Source organism: Salvelinus sp. IW2-2015, unplaced genomic scaffold, assembly GCF_002910315.2.
Source record: "Salvelinus sp. IW2-2015 unplaced genomic scaffold, ASM291031v2 Un_scaffold629, whole genome shotgun sequence".
Classification (NCBI taxonomy): Eukaryota; Metazoa; Chordata; class Actinopteri; order Salmoniformes; family Salmonidae; genus Salvelinus; species Salvelinus sp. IW2-2015.
The window spans coordinates 403,674-425,212 of record NW_019942585.1 but is presented as its reverse complement, the minus strand read 5'-3'; the positions used below and the strand labels follow the sequence as shown (position 1 = coordinate 425,212).

General features: G+C 41.0%; 1 pseudogene; it reads right to left on the bottom strand.

Moving 5' to 3' along the window:
* Nucleotides 1-13,907, bottom strand: part of LOC112068633 (retinol dehydrogenase 12-like) — a 67,790-nt pseudogene extending 53,883 nt beyond the window's left edge.
* Nucleotides 13,908-21,539: the final 7,632 nt, after the last annotated feature.

Sequence of the window (21,539 nt, the reverse complement as noted above, 5' to 3'; positions counted from 1 at the left end):
ATAGATTTAATAATGGTATAACTAGTCACTTTAAATAATGCACTTTAATTGTGCCTCTTTGCTTGATATCATCGGAAATTCAAAAGAAATCAGCCAAGATCTCAAAGAAAAATTGTAGACCTCCACAAGTCTGGTTCATCCTTGGGAGCGATTTCCAAACGCCTGAAGGTACCACGTTCATCTGTACAACAATAGTACGCAAGTATAAACACCAAGGGACCATGCAGCTGTCATACGCTCAGGAAGGAGACGCGTTCTGTCTCTAGAGATTAACGTAATTTGGTGCAAAAAGTGCAAATCAATCCCAGAACAACAGCAAAGGACCTTGTGAAGATGCTGGAGGAAACAGGTACAAAAGTATCTTTATCCACAGTAAAACGAGTCCTATATCGACATAACCTGAAAGGCCGCTCAGCAATCCACTGCTCCACAACAGCCATAAAAAGCCAGACTACGGTTTGCAACTGCACATGGGGACAAAGATCGTACTTTTTGGAGAAATGTCCTCTGGTCTGATGAAACAAATATAGACACTGATGGCCATAATGACCATTGTTACATTTGGAGGAAAAAGGGGAGGCTTGCAAGCAGAATAACACCATCCCAACCGTAAAGCACAGGGGTGGCAGCATCATGTTGTGGGGGTGCTTTGCTGCAGGAGGGACTGGTGCACTTCACAAAATAGATGTCATCACGAGGAAGGAAAAGTATGTGGATATATTGAAGCAACATCTCAAGACATCAGTCAGTAAGGTAAAGCTTGGTCGCAACTGGGTCTTCCAAATGGACAATGACCCCAAGCATACTTCCAAAGTTGTGGCAAAATGGCTTAAGGACAACAAAGTCAGGGTATTGGAGTGGCCATCACTGAAAAATGGTGGCCACTGAAAAAGCGTGTGCGAGCAAGGAGGCCCAAACCTGACTCAGTTACACCAGCTCTGTCAGGAGGAATGGGCCAAAATTCACCCAACTTATTGTGGGAAACTTGTGGAAGGCTACCCGAAATGTTTGACCCAAGTAAACAATTTAACAGCAATGCTACCAAATACTAATTGAGTGTATGTAAACTTTGACCCACTGGGAATGTGATGAAAGAAATAAAAGCTGAAATAAAATGGTGATCCTAACTGACCTAAGACAGGGAATTTTTACTCTGATTAAATGTCAGGAATTGTGAAAAACTTGAGTTTAAATGTATTTGGCTAAGGTGTATGTAAACTTCCTGTATATACCATATTTTATACCATCTCCTGCATCTTGCCTATGCCGAACGGTCATCGCGCATCCATATATATTTAAATGTACATATTCTTATTCCATCCCCTTACATTGTGTGTATAAGGCAGTCGATTTGAATTTGTTAAGATTACTTGTTAGATATTTGTAACGACAGCCTTCCTCCTCTTCGTCGAAGAGGAGGTGTAGCAGGGATCGAACCAAGACGCAGCGAGTTCGTGTTCAACATGTTTAATAAAAGACGATACACGTGAACACTATACAAATACAAAATAACAAATGTGGCAAACCGAAACAGTCCTATCTGGTGCAGAGAACACAAAGACAGAAGACAACCACCCACAACCCAACACAAACAAGCTACCTAAATATGGTTCCCAATCAGAGACAATGACTAACACCTGCCTCTGATTGAGAACCATATCAGCCATACATAGAAATGGACAAACTAGACACTCAACATAGAATGCCCACCCGCTCACATCCTGACCAACACTAAAACAAGGAAAACACAAAAGAACTATGGTCAGAAGTGACATATTACTGCACTGTCGGAACTAGAAGCACAAGCATTTCACTACACTCGCATTAACATCTGCTAACAATATGTATAACATTTGATTTGATATTCTGAAAAGAATTGATCCTCATTTTCATAATAGCTACTGACATATGAGCTATGCCCTCTGATTTGGAAGCAAACCAAAGATGCTTATTAAGCCACGAATGAACTTGTAATGAACACGGACACAAGTATCTTACCAAACCTGGCAATATGCTTAGACAGTTGTGAATCTAATAAAATATAACAAACTGTATTTACCTTATTCAATTAAGTTTCTGACAAGTTGGAAACAGTTGAGTAAAACACACATCATTTTCTGCCTTGTTGTTTTCTCTGAGAAAGAAGAAGAGTCGAACAGCCAGTGCACTAAACAAAAATATCTGTATTCAAACTACTACCACCAGTTCTATCCCCAAAAAGACAGTGTTTGACGATGAAATATAGACCTTTTTGAATTGACCTAGCTGTGCCTATCAGTGACATCTAACATGTAATTTTGACAAAATTTTTTTTTCCTGAATGATTCATAGGAAAAGTACAGTTTGTTATATTTCACAGATTCACAACTGTCTGGGCATATTGCCAGGTTTGGTGAAATACTTGTGCGTACATGTTCATATGTGGCTTTTACGTATCATGACCTGTGACCATCTCTCTAACTCTTCTTCTAAATAATCTCCTCGAATGCTTTAATAAGATGACTTTGAAACAGCGGTGAGAGACCTAGCTCCATTCGGGATACTTCCGCCGAAGTCGGCTCCTCTCCTTGTTCTGGCGGGTTCGGCGGTCGACGTCACCTGCTTTCTAGCCATCGTCGCTCCATTTTTCATGTATCCATTTGTTTTGTCTTGTTGCCTGCACACCTGGGTTTTCATTCCCAATCACACTAACATGTTTTTATTCCTCTGTTCCCCATCATGTCTTTGTGTAAGATTGTTTGTGTTACGTGTGTATTGTTGACGTGCCAGACTGGCTTGTTTTTTCCGTGTTATTTTTCACGAAGATGTTTATTGTTAAACAATTCTTGTGACTGTTTTGCGCGTTTTGCACTTTTGCCTAAATAAAGTGTGCGCCTGTTCACAAATCTCTGCTCTCCTGCACCCGACTTCGCTACCAGTACGCACACGTCTGACAGCGCCAAAGAAAGAAAACTCAGAATCATTCTAAAGGAAAACGTTTTTTTGGACTAAATGTCTCCATTTTTTTTGCAGGCCGTCCGTCGATGTAAACTGGACCTCTATGCCATGCACCATTCTCTTCAAGGAAGTAAAATCCTGCCCTATGTCCTTCAGAGATGAACAAGGCTACAAGTGGAACCACCATGCATTTCTCCCCAGCTTAAGATCCAGATATGAAACAAGATCGTGAGACCGGTTTTTCAATGCATTCTGCGTGACACGAAGCCATGGTCACTGGTTAAGATGTAAGAAGTTATTATCAAAATGTCTTTAAGTACAGAAGAAGACCTGTATGGAGTTTAAAAAGTGCTGCCAGTGGAACCGCTCACTAATTGGCCGCTACTTCTGTGAGGTGCACCTCAAAATAAACATGAAGAAGAGGAACACGTCAACAATACACATTAAGAGAGAGGAACACGTCAACAATACACATTAAGAAGAGGAACACGTCAAGACAAATACATCATTAAGAAAGAGGACACGTCAAACAATACACATTAGAGAGAGGAGCAGTCAACAATACACATTAAGAGAGAGGAACACGTCAACAATACACATTAAGAGAGAGGAACACGTCAACTATACACATTAAGAGAGAGGAACACGTCAACAATACACATTAAGAGAGAGGAACACGTCAAACAATACACATTAAGAGAGAGGAACACGTCAACATGGAAATAGGTTCCAACTGTATTAAACCTGATCATCTTTTGAATGTTTCTGTTTGGGAATCGATCTATACTTGTATATTACATGCTATCCTCTTCCAGGAAATAGACTATGTTCTATGGCTATGTAAATAGAACGCTATTTGAGTTATGTAAAAAAAGATTTATTGGTACATGTCCTCAGTTGGAAAGGCAGGCTCCATTTACCATTGTATTGTACAGTACATACCAATTTGATCAAGTGTTCTTACAAATAGATWTTACACACTTTCAGATGCTCATCGTACTTAAGCATGAAACATATTTTTCACTAGAAGTTGTCTGACGTTATCTGCCTACTGATCTGTTACAATGCTTSTTTGTTTTACACCTGTAAAGTTTACAACTACAGTGGAATAAACTTTGACCTTCTGATGCGTTATATTACAGCGTTAAAACTGCAATTGGTTACGGAGTAAGTCAGGTACTGGCAGGTATCCTACTAGCAAACATTACCGCTGAATGTCAATTGAATGTCCCCCTATCATCTCACGTTGACTTTTCCATGCTGTCAGCAAATCTCTCTCTCTCTTTAGTTCATACATTATTACAGAAATGTGCAAATTGTCACAAAATACTGAAGTATGATGGTTAGTGGAAAATTATATCATCAACCTGTTAGCAATGACTAATTTGATKATTAGTGACGTTCTGGTTTCCTCTCATTTTTACAAACTGTTCTGTTTTTAAGGTTCTTGACTATGTACACCTCAAAAGGTGCAGACTAACAGATAAAACACTTGAGAAGAAAAGATATTGGGTTTTTAAATGTAATTAACAAATTCTGTATCAGACAGAGGAAAAAGTAGATCTCAGACAAGCTCTTTTGCACCAATTTTGCTGCACAATAAGTTTTAGAAAATGAAAGGTTATGAGTACAATGAGGATAACCATATAGAAATCCACTTGATGACTGTAGATACTGTGGCCAAGGAGATACTGTCTGACAAAATAATAAACTGGCGTGGCCTTTATTGAYAGCATTGATTTCTGTGGAAATTAATCAGCATTTCCTTAGAGGACTGCAATCAGTCCTTCGAGATAAAGGCGATGCAGGTGAACTAAGGAGACTAAGGAACTGGAGGCAAATCCAGCCYTGTAAAGTTCTCACCTCTGATAAAAACAGAAGAAGCTGTTTTATGTTGAGAAATGAAATATAAAAAAATCCCAGCATTGTAAAACCTCAGACTACAGAGATGAATATTATGAAACATCAGCTAACGTGGATTTTGATTATTTAAATAACATGAATATATATCTAATGATACTTTTAAAGAAATGTTACTTGACTCATTGTTTCCTAACATCTGTACATGTAAGTTGAAATGTTTTTTTAAATATTTATAAACAAGCTACATGGTTGTTTACAAAAAACGATATACATTGTGATGAAAAAATATGTCTGTTAAAAATATATATATGTAGGTTACCTAGCTATTAATGTTAAAACAATTCCGATGTTCTTCCTATTCTGATGTGAATCATAACCTATTCCAGGTAAAGGGTTTGACCATTTCTGGAAGTTTCTTCTGGAAGGGAAGAACTGGATAATCTCTAACAAGAGATGTAACAGTACTTAAAGATGCTGACAACAGCAAACCTGGGAAGTCTCACACTATCAAAGCTGCTCTCATTGATGGGTTAGTATGAAGAGTCCCTGACTCTCACCATTTGTTTTTATAGAGTAAATACTGTGTACTGTACAAAAAAAACGTAGCCTGTCATTTCTATAGAGTGTCAAATGAATTGATGATGGTTGTTGCTTGTTTTAATAATATCTAGCCTAGATTTAGGCCTAGAGTCAATCAGATCAAGTGTTAACCGGCAATAGTAGACATCTGCATAGGGGATGTTTTGGCAGTGGTGGAGGTGGAACTGTGTTGGAGCCGTCACATTGGTGACCTTTTAATGTGACTCCGTTCAGCCAATGGCAATGTCCGCTTTAGGTATAATGCTGGGAACACCTCTGTTCCTTCACCAAGAATAAGCAAGACCTAGCAAGAATAAGGTCGTGACCTCTGTTACGTCACCAAGAATAAGCAAGACCTAGCAAGAATAAGGTCGTGACCTCTGCGATTTCCCTTCAAAAAAAGTCCCACAATGAAGATGGCAAAAAAATTGTCATATTTTATGAGGAAATGTTATTAACAGTTATTTGTCATTATAGCACAAAACAATATTATAGCGTTGACAGTATTGTTAACAGCATTAAYAGTAATGATCACTAGATAGTTATTATGTTATGGTAACAACAGTAGTACGAATAACAAAACATAATTTATAATGCTACTATAATTGTATTATAATTATCCACTTTAGAAAACACATTTAAATACCATTGTTATTTAATCGGTTTAAATCCAATCGTTTCCCTGTACATTGTGTCGCAGTAAAATGGTTTTTCCATTTAAGTCAGGAGCAGTTGTACTTTTTAAATCCACAGATCGTACATCCAGAGGAGCGTCGCTGCTCATTCTGCGGCCCTTAAAGAGTGTTTTTCCCCCCCGTGTTGGACATATATCTAATCACATTTTATTTGTCACATGTGCCAAATACAACAGGTGTAGACTTTACCGTGAAATGTTTAATTACGAGCCCTTTTCTCAAAGTGTAAGCAAAATTGCACAATAAAAAGGAAATAGTCATATTTAACCTTCATTTAACTAGGCAAGTTAGTTATGAACAAATTCTTATTTACAATCATGGCCGGTTGCGATACAGCCCGGGATCGAACCAGGGTCTGTAGTGACGCCACTCAGGATGTAATTGATAAATGAGGTAACATGTACATGTAGGTAGGGGTAAAGTGACTAAGCCATCAGGATAGAAAATAAACAGAGTAGCAGCAGTGTATGTGAAGAGAGTAAAAGGGTGTGAAAGTGTGTCTATGTGTGAGTGTGTGTGTGGCGTCAATATGCATATGTGTGTGTGTTTTGTGTATGTGAGCGTATGTAGTGTGTGTGTGTGTGTGTGTGTGTGGGTGTGTGGCGTCAATATGCATATGTGTGTGTGTTTTGTGTGTGTTTTGTGTGTGTGTGTGTGTGTGTGTGTGTGTGTGTGTGTGTGTGTGTGTGTGTGTGTGTGTGTGTGTGCCGTCAATATACATATGAGTGTGTGTGTGTGTGTGTGTGTGTGTGTGTGTGTGTGTGTGTGTGTGTGTGTGTGTGTGTGTGTGTGTGTGTGTCATCAATATGCATATGAGTGTGTGTTTTGTGTGTGTGTGTGTGTTCGAGTGTCAGCATAGTATGACACTGCTTGGGGACTAAGCACACACCCCTGAGAGGCCCATGTGTTGAGGATCAGAGTGGCGGATATGTTGTTGCCTACCCTTACCACCTGGGGGCGGCCCGTCAGGAAGTCCAGGAGCCAGTTGCAGAGGGAGGTGTTCAGTCCCTGGGTAGTAATGTGCTTTGAGGGCACTATGGTGTTGAACGCTGAGCTGTAGTCAATGAATAGCATTCTCACACAGGTGTTCCTTTTGTCCAGGTGGGAAAGGGCAGTGTGGAGTGCAATAGAGATTGCGTCATCTGTGGATCTGTTGGGGCGGTATGCAAATTGGAGTGGGTCTAGAGTGTCTGGGATGAAGGTGTTGATGTGAGCCAAGACCAGCCTTTCAAAGCATTTCATGGCTACAGATGTGAGGTCTGTGGGACGATAGTCATTTAGACAGGTTACCTTGGCATTCGTGGGCACAGGGACTGCGGTGGTCTGCTTGAAACATGTAGGTATTACAGACTGGGTGATGGAGAAGTTAAAAATGTAATTGAAGACACTTGCCAGCTGGTCAGCGCATGCTCTGAGTACGTGTCCTGGTAATCCGTCTGTCCCTGCAGCCTTGTGTATGTTGACCTGTTTCAAGGTCTTACTCACAGCTAGCTTCTGTCCTCCTCTGGGTACATAAAATTCAATACAAAACCTAGGAGGCTCATGGTTCTCACCCCCTTTCATAGACTTACACAGTAATTATGACAACTTCCAGAGGACGTGCTCCAACCTATCAGAGCTCTTGCAGCATGAACTGACATGTTGTCCACCAAATCAAAGGATCAGAGAATGAATCCAGTACTGAAAACATAAGCTACAGCTAGCTAGCACTGCAATGTATAACATGTGGTGAGTAGTTGACTCAAAGAGAGAGAAAGACAATAGTTTAACCGTTTTTAACAAATTAATTCCTTCCAAAATTAGGGAAAAGCAAAGAGAGAGAGAGAGAGAGAGAGAGAGAGAGAGAGAGAGAGAGAGCTTAATTTTTAAATTTTAAATTGTATTTTTTACTTTCACTTAGGTAGCAAATGCAGCTAGCTAGTTTAGCCTACTCAAAAACCCAGCTCGAACAGAGAGGGATGCTATGTCAGCTTGCTGACAATGGCTATCCAGAACTGTAACGCTTCCAAGTCTAGGTAAGCTTTTGGTTTTATTAATTTATTGCCACCGGGGCACGCCGGTGTAACTGATAAATTGCTTTCTGACTGTACACTGTATCGCACGATTGTAGCGAGTTTACTAACTCATTGTTTTCTAAAAATGCAACATGCAACAATTTCAACGATATGTTAGCTTAGTAGAGAGCTAGCCCAGGCCCTTAGGGGGTTTAATGCAGGCTACCCCTGTCAACCTACCAATTGTGCCCAGAGTGCAATTTCTAAAAAAGATAAAGCCAAATAGACAATTATATGTTTGACTATTAACCGTTTTCAGCTACATGAGCAGGTGCTGTTCGAGTGCCACCTGCAATTACATTAAAACTTGTTTGTCCTACCAGGTGACTGTGAGATGGCTCTCTGTGTCAGCTGTTTAATATCTGTGTCAGCTGTTTAATAGAGCTGCAAACCATTGTCGATCTCAGCAAGGGAAAGCTGATGTCACCTGATGTCACCTGATTTCACCTTTCTCCAGCAGAGCAGATGGCTATGGCAGAGAGGGTTGTGGGGGTTTTTCTACTGAAGCCACTGAAACAAGTGAGCTTTTTCTTCCGTTTGCACTCTTTGCAGTACAATATTCAAACTGGGCAAAACATTTAGCCAGTCTGGCCATAGAACGTCTCTGGGAGTATTTGATGCGTTGAATGAACTTTTAAACTTGAATTTCGTCAAAGAACTTCTAGAGAATAGTACTAGTATGTGACACTGTATATTTACCATCCCTTATCACCAATTTAAATTAGAGTGCAATAGACAAGCTCTTTTTCCTATATGACTCACCAAGAGTAATTAAGGGTGGAGCCCAACAGTTCCATGTAGTGTTCCATGTAGAACAACTTTGTCACAGATACTGGTCCCGGGGTGGATTGACCATCTGGTATTTCGGGCATATTTCAGATTGGCTGGTCCATTTTTTGCCCAGTGGGCCTGTCTAACTAGTAATTTTTGGGGGGTTTTGGACAAAATGTTCATTATCTGGCAAAAACGTTTTTTTTTTTTTACATTTAATATAACCTTTATTTAACTAGGCAAGTCAGTTAAAAAAAAATCTTATTTACAATGACAGCCTACCGGGGAACAACTGCTTTGTTCAGGGGCAGAACAACAGATTTTTACATTGTCAGCTCGGGGATTCAACCCAGCAACCTTTTGGTTACTGGCCCAATGCTCTAACCTTTAGGCTATCTGCCGCCCCATGTAGCCTGGGGCCTCAAAGAATGGGGGCCTCAAATAAAAAAATGGCCTGAAATGGCTAAGTGCTAAACGGGGTCCTTGGGACGTCGAACTCTGACGTCACTCCACTGAAGTCAACATTTAAAACGGTTAAGGTAAGGTTTAAGGTTAGGGTTAGGTAAGGGTTAAGGTTAGGTAAGGGTTAAGGGTTAAGGGTTAAGGGTTAAGGGTTAAGGGTTAAGGTTAGGTAATGGTTAAGGGTTAAGGTTAGGGTTAGGTAAGGGTTAAGGGTTAAGGTTAGGGTTAGGTAAGGGTTAAGGGTTGTTTTGGATCTGATGGGTAATAATGAGGAAGTAAATTACATGTCGGCTGTATTGTAGAGACTTATTCCATCAACATGTAATTGTTAAAGCTTATTCATTGCAGGCAACTTAATTTTTTATTTGATTTATTAGGATCCACATTAGCCGACGACAGCGGTGACAACTAGTCTTGTTGGGGTCAGACGTATAACAAAAAATACATTACAGACAAAATACTTTACAATTTATATACATTTAAAAACATTAACATGTAATGAAAGTGTGCATCTATTAGTTCCACATACATGTCAGTACATACACACACCAAGTACGTCACATGGGGAAGAGGCATTGTGTCGTGCATTCATGGCTTTGTATAATACCGTACATTTCCTTGAATTTGTTCTGGACCTTTGGGGACTGTGAAAAGACCCCTGGTGGCATGTCTGCTGGGTTAAGTGTGTGTGTCAGTGCTGTGTGTAAATTGACTATGCACACAATTTGGAATTTCCAACACATTGTTTCTTATAAAAACAAGAAGTGACGCGGTCAGTCTTTCTTTAATATTATCCCTGTGATTACAACGAAGAAGAAGATGTGCCGCTCTGTTTTGGATCAGCTGCAGCATTCTTTGCAACACTTGACCAGAAGACTGGACAATAATCAAGATAAGATAAAACTAAAGCCTGCAGGACTTAGTGGTGTGTGGTGTCAAAAAAGCAGAGCATCTCTTTATTACGGACAGACCTCTCCCCATCTTTACAACCATCGTCTAGAATGTCATTGTATGCTGTAGTGTTAAGATTTCCCTTCACTGCAACTTAAGGGGCCCAAACCATGAAAAACAGCCCCAGACCATTATTCCTCCTCCACCAAACTTTAAAGTTGGCACTATGCGTTGAGGCAGGTAACGTTTTCCTGGCATCCGCCAAACCCTGATTCGTCCGTCGGACTACCAGATGGTGAAGCGTGACTCATCACTCCAGAGAACGTGTTTCCACTGATCCAGAGTCCAATGGTGGCGAGCTTTACACCACTCCAGCAGACGCTTGGCATTGTGCATGGTGATCTTAGTCTTGTGTGCGGCTGCTCGGGCATGGAAACCCATTTCATGAAGCTCCCGACGAACAGTTCTTGTCCTGACGTTACTTCCAGAGGCAGTTTGGAACTCTATAGTGAGTGTTGCAACCGAGGACAGACGATTCCCATTCTGTGAGACTGTGTGGCTTACCACCTCGTGGGTGAGCCATTGTTGCTCCTAGACGTTTCCATTTCACAATAACAGCACTTGGAGTTGACCGTTGCAGCTCTAGCAGTGCAGAAATTTGACGAACTGACTTGTTGGAAAGGTGGCATCCTATGACGGTGCCACATTGAAGTCACTGAGCTCTTCACTATGGCCATTCTACTGCCAATGTTTGTCTATAGAGATTGCATGGGCGTGTGCTCAATTTTATACACATGTCAGCAACGTATGTGGCTGAAATAGCTGAATCCACTCATTTGAAGGAATCAATCAATAAGTGACTTCAACAGGAAATGGCTGGTCGGGATCGGTGTGGACGAACTTGACTGGCCTGCATAGAGCCCTGACCTCAACCCCATCGAGCACATTTGGGATGAATTGGTCCCCGACCTCACTAATGCTCTTGTTGATGAATGTAAGCAAGCCTCAATGTTCCAACATCTAATGGAAAGCCTTCCCAAAAGAGTGAAAGCTTTTATAGCAGCAAATGCCCAATATTTTGGAATGAGATGTTCGATGAGCAGGTGTCTATATACTTTTGGCCATATAGTGTACCTTAACTTGCAGTAGCTTCGCTTCCTGGATAGATATTTGCATAAAGATTACAACTCCAGTAAATTATTAACAATGGAGAACACTATGTACAAGTCAGGACTTGCTTGAAATAAATGTTGTGCGGTCTGGAACCTTCCTCCTTTGCCTTGGGATGTGCGCCACATGCAATCATCCATGTGGTTAGTCAGTAGTGGGTAAGMCCAGAGTCATCAATTCATTTAGTGTATTTCTGTCATAACAGAACCAAATCTCTAAGGGAAGCATTGAGCTTCATGTACAGCTGTCTACAAGGACATAAGCAGCGAAATAAGCACTTCCTTATAGGAATGGCTACTAGTACAGCCAATTGGCAGTTAAACACTGGTCAATTATCAATAATATGTGGTATGTCCGTGCCTTTCAGGTTTTAGCATCATGTGATGCCTGGCCAAAGAGGAACTTTGCTTCTCTTCCCTGTGCTATGTAGCTTCACTTACCCATGTGGTTGACACCAATCTGCATTTCAAATCCATCAGCTGTTTTCCCGTACGGACACATCATGACGCCAGCATTGTTGATGAGGATGTTGAGTTTCTTCTCTTCTACAATTTTTTAAAATTCAAAATGTATGTTTTAATGACAGGAGTGCAAATGAATCAATCCATTGTCCCAATGAAGTCGTGACTCGTGATACAATCAAGTCTAACTTAATTAAGGTTTTTTGGACAGGGACAAGGTACAACAAAAACATAAGTCTCAGAACACTGAAAAATGGTTACAATTTCCATCTGAGGTTTGCCTAGAGACCATCTGAGTTATGCCTTAATAAGCAGGTGGCTATGGTGAAACAACAAACATTGTAGAGACACCATGTGGAAAAACTAAGCAATCGACTAACGTTTCAAGTCATGTCTCACTTCCCCTTACCTTTGTTGATGGTCTCTGGCAAACTGTCTGAAGGATTTTGGCTGCCAGAGCCTTGTATGACTTATTTCAGGGCCCCCTCAGCTTTCTCCATGTATCTGCAGGCCATGATGATTCTAGCCTCTAGATATAAAGACAATTTGGGGAAAAAATTGTGGAAGCAAATCATTCCAGCCCAATCCGAATCCAACTCAGGATGTCAATCATACAGGCTTTTCAGGAGAATATTGGACAGAGCCTTCATAGCTACATACAGTTTTTAATTTAATGTTTTTAATTATAATATTGAATGATTTCACGTTATGTAGGTAAAACATTTACCAGCAGTTTCACGTTATGTGGGTAAAACATTTACCAGCAGCTACCCCTGCTGGATAGTCACAAACATCAACCAGTGCATGTCTGGCATCACCTGCTAAGTGGAATAAAGGGGGATACATAGTCAGTATGTTTTATATACATTACTCATTAACTAGCCAACGTTAGCCAGTTAGCTTGGGTGCTTGACAACCATTGAATGCTGGATCTACTCCTCGGCCAGAGCATCCAGTGTGTGCTCTGAACCCACCGATAGCGAAACGGACAATTTGACACCGAATTGTATTTACCAACGGACAATTTGACAACGCTCTGTTTTTACGTACGCCCAGAGCACACTCTGGCACTGAATTTACGAACACACCCGAAATCGTAAAATCTTTAGCTAGTAATTTGTTATGCTAACAAGCTAGCAAGAGGTTGCATAGCAACAGCATCAACTACCGGTAGACAGCCGAGGCTCTAGTACGCTCAACTGAAACGATACCCTTCGTTTACAGTGTACTTAAATGAGCTAATAGTATGTAGTATATACTCATTATGTATGTAGTATACGGTATGTTAGTATGGGTATTCGAACACAACTCTAGTCAGTTGTACAACTGAATGCTCTCAACTGAAATGTGTCTTCCACATTTAGCCCAACCCCTCTGAATCAGGGAGGTGCGAAGGGCTGCCTTAAAATTGACATCCACGTCATCGGCACCCGGGGAACAGTGGGTTAACTGCCTTGCTCAGGGGCAGAACGACAGATTTTTACCTTGTCAGCTTGGGGATTCAATTCAGCAACCTTTTGGTTACTGGCCCAACGCTCTAACCACTAGGATATAGGTTGATATACTACTACAGTTTATGTGTTGTGTTATCATTAGGCTACATAGTAGCTTTAGCACATTAGTGAGAACATATTAAAGCCCAGCTGTAACACAACTCATTCTACAAATAGAAAACTATGATCAGTTGATTAGGAGATCAGGTGTTTTACTGCTAGGCTTCTCAGCGTGCACGAGAAAGCATGATGCATGGTCTCCAAAGCATTTTGAGAATTAGGCAAGGAGAGGGGATTTGAGGAATCAATGAAAGACTAATTGAGGAAAGAGCCAAAGCCTCATTCAACAGGTCATGGTGAGACATCTTCATATGTACCGGTATGCTAACATCATCATGGCTTTAGTATCACTGTAGACCTACCTCTCTTTGCCAGGTCCAGCGCTGTCTTTTGCCAATACCAGTGTTGGCTCCAGTTATGAGCACTGTTTTGTCATCAAGTCGGGCTGCGGATGACCATGGTCTCCGGAAGAGATTTCTAAAGAGATTGAGTAATCATGTTTCCCTACTGTAATAACTCAGTAGGCCACAGGGTATGGACCATTGATATAAAAAAATAAGTGTGAAAGAACTGTAAAGACAGACAAAGATAACGAATTGAATTGGAAAGACAACCAATTTTAAATGAATCTAATGTTTGGGTAAACCACTGAACTCCTAGCCATGTTTAACTCTGCCCGTACTAGCCGATTAAACACGATTTAATGATGGAGTTGAGCGGCGACTAGTGTTGTCGGAGTGGACTCCGACCTCGTATTAAAGGAAGTTTATATAAAAAATGATTGATTTCATCACCCAAATGTTTCTTTGGGTGCTGAAATCTGTCGTTTTTTGATAAAAGCTTAATTTTATGTGAAGTCGGAGCCCAAATCCACCCACACTTGTCGCTGCTAAACTCCATCGTTTATTGTGGAATTGAGTTAGTCGGCAATGCCTGTACACACCTGTACGTGTTTGAAAGCTCTGCCTACCTCTCACACACCTGTACGTGTTTGAAAGCTCTGACTACCTCTACACACCTGTACGTGTTTGAAAGCTCTGACTACCTCTACACACCTGTACGTGTTTGAAAGCTCTGACTACCTCTACACACCTGTACGTGTTTGAAAAGCTCTGACTACCTCTACACCACCTGTACGTGTTTGAAAGCCTTGACTACCTCTACACACCTGTACGTGTTTGAAAGCTCTGACTACCTCTACCACACCTGTACGTGTTGAAAGATGACTACCTCTACACACCTGTACGTGTTTGAAAGCTCTGACTACCTCTACACACCTGTACGTGTTTGAAAGCTCTGACTACCTCTACAGACCTGGGCCTGGTTTCTTAAGGCCAAGTGCATCGTTAGAACCATTGGTACGTATCTTTAAGATGCTTTAGCAAAACCGGGCCCTGTATGATACAGATTTAGATACATACAGTATCGTCAGAAAGCATTTACGCCCCTTGACTTATTCCACATTTTGTTGTGTTCCAGGCTGAATTCAAAATTGATTAAATTCAGGCTATATCACAAGAAAATGTGGGAAAAGTTAAGGGGTGTTGTCACATTCCTGACCTGTTTTCTATTGTTTTGTATGTGTTTAGTTGGTCAGGGCGTGAGTTGGGATGGGCAGTCTGTGTTGTTTGTTCTATGTGGGAGTGTGTTGGTTAATTAGCCTTATATGGTTCTCAATCAGGGACAGGTGTTATTCATTTCCTCTGATTGAGAATCATATATAGGTTGGCTGTTCTCACTGTTTGTTTGTGGGTGATTGTCTTCCGTGTCTGTGTCTGTGCACCACACGGGATTGTTTTCGGTTTGTTCGTTTTATGTAGTCTATTCCTGTTCGTGGGTTCTTTCGTGTCTTTATGTAAGTTCCATGTTCAGGTTTCGTCTACGTCGTTTTCTTATTTTGTAAGTTATTCAAGTGTTCTTCGTGTTTCGTCTTTATTTAATAAATTCATTATGTCATCATACCTCGCTGCGTATTGGTCCACCGATCCTTCTCTCCTCTCCTCGTCCGAGGAGGAGGAAGAGCTAGAGCACCATTACAGGTGTGAATACTTTCTGAAGATACTGACATGTTTAACTAATAACCTCTACCAAACCTGCATGTGTTTTGAAGGCCCTAACTCTGCAGATCCTTAATTATCATAAAACTGTCAACAAGCCAGGCCAGCTTTGATAAAATAAGTAGGAAAAAAATGTTGAACATGTTTTTCGTAAAATAAGCATCTTAGTCTGATTAACCAATGTCACAAATGTTTTGCTACACCCGCAATAACATCTGCTAAATATGTATGTGACCAATAAAATTTTATTTTATTTTAAACCATAGTTCTTCTAAAGGGTCTGAGAAAATGTGTTGTGAGAAACATGAAGTTAGTAACATTATATGCCATAACTGAATAAAATTACTGAAATAATTGCAGCTATAGCCTCGGTTTCTCACCCAAATGGTATTTCGAAATGGAGTAACAGATGATGACGGTGAAACAATTCAAACCTCTTAAATGATTCGCCTATAGCGAGCCATAGTAATGGAGTCTTTTTGTAGGCACTAACTCCACCATGGCTCGTTGGCAAAAGCCTATGGGGAAATTTAATGGATTTTTTTMGTAGGGTTTTTGGATAAATGCTGAAAATAGGGTCTGTGGTAAACACAGACTTAGGAGATCTTTTACGTTTTGTTCTATGAGATCATCTTCATCAGCTAACGTCACTTTTTGTGAAATGTTGAATCATTTATGTTATCACATAAAAGCACGTAAAGGCTTCATTATTCATAAAGGTCATGTTAACTGACTGATATCTCTTTTTTTGTTTGTTGTTGAAGAACCTGAAAATATCAGGATATCAGGATATTATATTTTTCAAAGTTAGCTGGCTAACTCATTGATCCTGCTTTGTAGTATATCCTTCTGGTCACAGATAACAAACAACAACAACCATAACACTCTTATAATAATAAAAATAACATCAAATAACTAAACTAGAATATTTAAGAAAAATAACAATATCAAATCAAATCAAATGTTATTAGTCACACGTGCCGAATACAACAGGTGTAGACCTCACAGTGAAATGCTTACTTACAAGCCCTTAACCAACAGTGCAGTTTCAAAAAAATACAAATAAGAATAAGAGATAAAACTAACAGGTAATTAAAGAGCAGCAGTAAAATAACAATAGCGAGACTATGTACAGGGGGGTACCGAGCCAATGTGCGGGGCCACCGGTTATTTGAGGTAGTATGTATATGTTGGTATTATTAAAGTGACTATGCATAGATGACGAACAAGAGAATAGCAGTGGTGTAAAGAGTGTGTGTGTGTGGGGGGTGGGGGGGTCACTGCAAATATTCTAGTCTAGGTAGACATTTGACTAGATTTTCAGGAGTCTTATGGCTTCGGGGTAGAAGCTGTTGAGAAGCCTCTTGGACCTGGACTTGGCGCTCCGGTACCGCTTGCTGTACGGTAGCAGAGAGAACAGTCTATGACTAGAGTGGCTGGAGTCTTTGACAATTTTTAGGGCCTTCCTGTGTTACCGCCTAATATAGAGGTCCTGGGTGACAGGAAGCTTGGCTCCAGTGATGTACTGGGCCGTTCACACTACCCTCTGTGGTGCCTTGCAGTACGAGGCCGAGCAGTTGCCATACCAGGCAACTGTATATTTTCAGATAACAGATTTTTTTTGTGATTGCCTCATTAATCCAATTTTTTTTTCATGGTAGCCTTAGTGTAGCAACTGGATTATATAATATAGGAAATAAATAACGAATGAACGAGAAAAGTTCATAAAAGGGTATACGGATGGGTTAGCGAATGAAATAACTATGATTGGTGGCAGGCTGGGGGAATGTATGATGTCATCAGCTTTAGAAGAATCAACAATAGTCTCGTTTTGTTGACATCATGATGCTAACCTGTTTGGACTGTTAGCGTGTCAACAATGACGAAGTAGGATCCCCTTATGATTCGTCAGTTATGTATGTCAGAGTTCTCCGTCACTTTTTCATTAAATCACACCCTGTGTTTGGTGACGTAAGCCTTTCTGTGATGTAACATCGGAATGTAGGTAAATTAAGCGTACAAGTAGCTTTAATTCATAGCCAAACAAAAATTTAGCAAATTCAGGTTGAAGAATTTATCGAAGACTACTAAAACCTGATGAATCCTTGGACTGTGTGGCACCTAATGCCCAGTGGATGGCGTACTTCAATCAATAACATGACTGATCAAATCTGATGAATCTTTGCACTGTGTAGCAACTAATACCCAGTGGATGGAGTACTGTGTAGCCACTAATACCCAGTGGATGGAGTACCGTGTAGCCACTAATACCCAGTGGAACCCTCTGTGGTGCCTTGCAGTACGAGGCCGAGCAGTTGCCATACCAGGCAACTGTATATTTTCAGATAACAGATTTTTTTTGTGATTGCCTCATTAATCCAATTTTTTTTTCATGGTAGCCTTAGTGTAGCAACTGGATTATATAATATAGGAAATAAATAACGAATGAACGAGAAAAGTTCATAAAAGGGTATACGGATGGGTTAGCGAATGAAATAACTATGATTGGTGGCAGGCTGGGGGAATGTATGATGTCATCAGCTTTAGAAGAATCAACAATAGTCTCGTTTTGTTGACATCATGATGCTAACCTGTTTGGACTGTTAGCGTGTCAACAATGACGAAGTAGGATCCCCTTATGATTCGTCAGTTATGTATGTCAGAGTCTTCCGTCACTTTTTCATTAAATCACACCCTGTGTTTGGTGACGTAAGCCTTTCTGTGATGTAACATCGGAATGTAGGGAAATTAAGCGTACAAGTAGCTTTAATTCATAGCCAAACAAAAATTTAGCAAATTCAGGTTGAAGAATTTATCGAAGGACTACAAAACCTGATGAATCCCTGGACTGTGTGGCACCTAATGCCCAGTGGATGGCGTACTTCAATCAATAACATGACTGATCAAATCTGATGAATCTTTGCACTGTGTAGCAACTAATACCAGTGGATGGAGTACTGTGTAGCCACTAATACCAGTGGATGGAGTACCGTGTAGCCACTAATACCCAGTGGATGGAGTACTGTGAGCCACTAATACCCAGTGGATGATACGTGTAGCCACTAATACCCAGTGGATGGAGTACTGTGTAACCACTAATACCCAGTGGATGGAGTACCGTGTAGCCACTAATACCCAGTGGATGGAGTACCATGTAGCCACTAATACCCAGTGGATGGAGTACTGTGTAGCAACTAATACCAGGATGGAGTACCATGTAGCCACTAATACCCAGTGGATGGAGTACCGTGTAGCCACTAATACCCAGTGGATGGAGTACTGTGTAGCCACTAATACCCAGTGGATGGTAGTGTAGCCACTAATACCCAGTGGATGGAGTACTGTGTAGCCACTAATACCCAGTGGATGGAGTACTGTGTAGCCACTAAAAACCCAGTGGATGGAGTACTGTGTAGCCACTAATACCCAGTGGATGGAGTACCATGTAGCCACTAAATACCCAGCGGATGGAGTACCGTGTAGCCACAATACCCAGTGGATGGAGTACTGTGTAGCCACTAATACCCAGTGGGATGGAGTACCGTGTAGCCACTAATACCCAGTGGATGGAGTACTGTGTGTAGCCACTAATACCCAGCGGATGGAGTACCGTGTAGCCACTAATACCCAGTGGATGGAGTACCGTGTAGCCACTAATACCCAGTGGATGGAGTACCATGTAGCAACTAATACCCAGTGGATGGAGTACTGTGTAGCCACTAATACCCAGTGGATGAAGCACTGTGTAGCAACTAATACCCAGTGGATGGAGTACTGTGTAGCCACTAATACCCAGTGGGTGGAGTACTGTGTAGCCACTAATACCAGTGGATGGAGTACCGTGTAGCCACTAATACCCAGTGGATGGAGTACCGTGTAGCCACTAATACCCAGTGGATGGAGTACCGTGTAGCCACTAATACCAGTGGATGAGTACCGTGTAGCCACTAATACCCAGTGGATGGAGTACTGTGTAACCACTAATACCCAGTGGATGGAGTACTGTGTAGCCACTAATACCCAGTGGATGGAGTACTGTGTAGCAACTAATACCCAGTGGATGGAGTACCGTGTAGCCACTAATACCCAGTGGATGGAGTACCGTGTGCCACTAATACCCAGTGGATGGAGTACCGTGTAGCCACTAATACCAGTGGATGGAGTACTGTGTAGCCACTAATACCCAGTGGATGGAGTACCATGTACCACTAATACCCAGTGGATGGAGTACTGTGTAGCCACTAATACCAGTGGATGGAGTACCGTGTAGCCACTAATACCCAGTGGATGGAGTACTGTGTAGCCACTAAAACCCAGTGGATGGAGTACCATGTAGCCACTAATACCCAGTGGATGGAGTACTGTGTAGCCACTAATACCCAGTGGATGGAGTACCGTGTAACCACTAATACCCAGTGGATGGAGTACTGTGTAGCCACTAATACCCAGTGGATGGAGTACTGTGTAGCCACTAATACCCAGTGGATGGAGTACCATGTAGCCACTAATACCCAGTGGATGGAGTACTGTGTAGCCACTAATACCCAGTGGATGGAGTACACGTGGAGCCACTAATACCCAGTGGATGGAGTACTGTGTAGCCACTAATACCCAGTGGATGGAGTACCGTGTAGCACTAATTCCAGTGGATGGAGTACTGTGTAGCCACTAATACCCAGTGGATGGAGTACTGTGTAGCCACTAATACCAGTGGATGGAGTATTTCAATCAATAAAACCTTATCTTGCCTTTGACTTGTTTAACTTTTTTTTGTATAATAAACTGCTAAAATGTTCTAATTCATGAGCAAGTCGTTGATGAATAAAGAATCTAGTTGATGGAATTCTCATAAAAGGGTGGCTAGCGGTAAATAGAAAGCATTTCATTATGTGAAACGAGCTAAAGCACAGCAATGAAAGCATGGAGCTTCATTTGAACTTCATGCTAACTTGACGGACAATAATAATATTATGGACATTATCTTGCTTTTTCTTAGCATCAAATCTTCTTTGATTCTCTCCAGTGTACGGCGCCAATAGGCCTTGGCATGGACGTATGTGTTTTGGAAAGGTGCAGCACACTGCTATGGGATACCCAAATCACTGACACAGTTTGTCGGGATGTATCCATTACGGTTTGTCCTTGCATTTTGGCCTCCAATCGCTGTATAATATGCCGTGTGAGCAAATGTCCTGCATCCAAAGCTGCTTGATTGGAATAAGCCAACTAGTATGAGAGTTTTAACGATTTTCAGTGACCTTTCTTCCTGACTTGAATTTTGAGTTTCATTCATAGTAGTCAGTATATATATATATAATATATAATATATATATATATATATTATATATATATATAATATATATTATATAAATATGTATATAACCTCGTTTTGCATTGTTTAAGTTCAGTCAAGTGTTACTGTACCTCGACATACAGTGTGGTCTTAGTCCGTGCATGACCCTCAACAATGTTTTAGCATTACATGACCCCTCAACAATGTGTTTAGCATTACCATGACCCTCAACAATGTTTTAGCAATACCATGACCCTCAACAATGTTTTAGCATTACCATGACCCCTCAACAATGTTTTAGCATTACCATGACCCCAACAATGTTTTAGCATTACCATGACCCCTCACAATGTTTTAGCATTACATGACCCTCAACAAATGTTTTAGCATTACCATTGACCCTCAACAGTGTTTTAGCATTACCATGACCCCTCAACAATGTTTAGCATTACCATGACCCCTCAACAGTGTTTAGCATACCATGACCCTCAACAATGTTTTAGCATTACCATGACCCCTCAACAATTGTTTTAGCATCTACCATGACCCCTCAACAATGTTTTAGCATTACCACTACCCCTCAACAGTGTTTGAGCATTACCATGACCCCTCAACATGTTTAGCATACCATGACCCCTCAACAATGTTTTAGCAATGACCACTGACCCCTCAACAATGTTTTAGCATTACCATGACCCCTCCAACAATGTTTTAGCATTACCATGACCCTCAACAATGTTTTAGCATTACCAT